Consider the following 2,385-nt stretch of genomic DNA (forward strand, 5'->3'; position numbering starts at 1 on the left):
TGGTGTGGTCGGCGGGGCTGGGGGAAGGGTGGGTGGGAAGGGGAGGGGCGGCGGCGTTCTAGGCCGCTCCCGCGGTAGAAGGCAGGGAGGGGAGGGCCGGCGGCACTCCAGGCCGCTCCCGCGGTAGAAGGTGGGGAGGGGAGGGGCGGTGGCGTTCGGTGTGGTGTTATCAGAATAAGAAGTTTTGGTGTGCAGAATAAGGTCTTAAGGGTGTTATTAGAATAGACCCACCCTATATATATATATATATATATATATATATATATCTGTGTGTGTGTGTGTGTGTGTGTGTGTTGTCCCCTACAACATTCATTTATAGTTATGTCTTCATGTTGTCGTATTTCTGCGCTAAGTGAATGTGATCGGACCCTAACCTCTTCTGTGCTTATCCCTCAAATTCTCTCTATCTCTTCATATACATTCTGTTGAAACGTGTCAAATGTCTTCACTTTGTCCTTGTCAGCTGAAGATACAGAGGCACACATTTAAAATTGGTTTTAATGATCTTATCCTTTTTGCCTGAATACCGGAGAAGTCAGAACGACCACCCAACAAACCTGGCATGCGCGGGGTCGTGGCTCAACCTTCAATATGTTGCATGCTAGCCACGTGTCTTTCAGATGTGAACCGCTAGGGGCACCTGCGTAATTGCACTGCGCCACCCTCTTTCTTATAAATACTTCTCCCCCTCACCGTCTCGCTCAAACCCTAGCGCCATCACTAGCATCAGTCAATGCCGGAGACGAAGCACTTCGCTGCCGCAACCCCTCCGGCGCCGTCTTCACACCGTCCACGGACATCGTCTTCTCCGCCGCCATCGTAGGTGTCTTCCGCCGCCAAGTTAGTGTGCGGGATATTGGACTACTCGGCCTCCTTCCACCTCGTTAGCACTTTGTCGTGCGGTAAATAAGACTCACTTTTTACTGCTCATTTGATCCGTTGAAACTGTCCACATCTTCCAAAAGTTGTTTCTACACTTCCAAATCTATATCTTTGCGTTTCTGCATCTCATAACTTGCAAGTATGTTCACTTATGTATCACAACTAGTTAGATTCCTGATACATCCATTTTGCATCATGCTTTTATATTGATATTTATTGCATTATGGGCTGTTATTACACATTATAGCACAATACTTATGCCTTTTCTCTTATTTTATAAGGTTTACATGAAGAGGGAGAATGCCGACAGCTGGAATTCTGGACTGAAAAAGGAGCAAATATTAGAGACCTATTCTGCACAACTCCAAAACTCCTCAAACTTCAAGGTGAATATTTTTGGAATATATAAAAAATATTGGGCAAAGAAAGCACAAGAAGGAAGCTTTCGGGACAAAGCGCCGCCGTCTCGAGGTAGAACTTGGGCAGAACCAATCTAGGACTGCGGCAGAACTGTTCTGCCGGGGAAACTTCCCTCCGGGAGGGGGAAATCGAAGCCATTGTCATCACCAACGATCCTCTCATCGAGAGGGGGTCAATCTCCATCAACATCTTCACCAACACCATCTCCTCTCAATCCCTAGTTCATCTCTTGTATATGATCTCTGTCTTAAAACCTCACATTGGCACTTGTGCGTTGCTAGTAGTGTTTACAAACCGCTGGTCGAAATGATTCAAATTATACGCCGTTGAAAAGATATCGATGAGGCGCAACTTTTTCATGTAGAACACTCTCTCCAATTCCTTACGGTTTAGGAGCAATTTTGATTTTAACGAAATGCGGACACTTTGTTTTTTCGCGACACCAAAATCGTCGTATGTACTGCATCAGATAGAAAATCGCACTTCTTTTAGACTAAAAATTGCACTTCAGTGTACAAACAAGTGCACTGCATGATTTTTTTTGTGGGTTGTAAATTTTTCTAAACGAGGTGGAGTTCACTTCATGTCAAGTGTTGGTGAACCGCAATACTATGAAAAGGGAACCTCGAGACTATCCGTATACGAGCCATACTGCATGAGACAGAAAACCACACTTATTTAGACTAAAAACCGCACTTCATTGAACAGACAAGTGCACTGCATGATTTCTTTTTTGTGGGACGTAAATTAAACGAGGTGGAGTGCACTGCTTCAGACTAAAAAACGCACTTCATCGGACAGACAAGTGTACTGCATGATTTCTTTTTTGTGGGACGTAAATTTTTTCAAACGAGGTGGAGTGCACTTCACGTCGAGTGTTGGTGAACCGCAATACTATGAAAAGTGAACCTCGAGACTACCGTAAATGGGCCGTGACACAACCAAAAGTGAACTGCTTGAGCTTTTTCCAAACTCGATATTTTTTACGTGCGTAGACCGGGCGAGTGGACCGTAGGGACTGAGCAAGTGAACCACATGTAATGAGAAGTGAGCTGCTTTCTGAGGTGTTTTTGTTTCGGATCA

Source organism: Triticum dicoccoides, chromosome 2A (assembly GCF_002162155.2).
Source record: "Triticum dicoccoides isolate Atlit2015 ecotype Zavitan chromosome 2A, WEW_v2.0, whole genome shotgun sequence".
NCBI lineage: Eukaryota > Viridiplantae > Streptophyta > Magnoliopsida > Poales > Poaceae > Triticum > Triticum dicoccoides.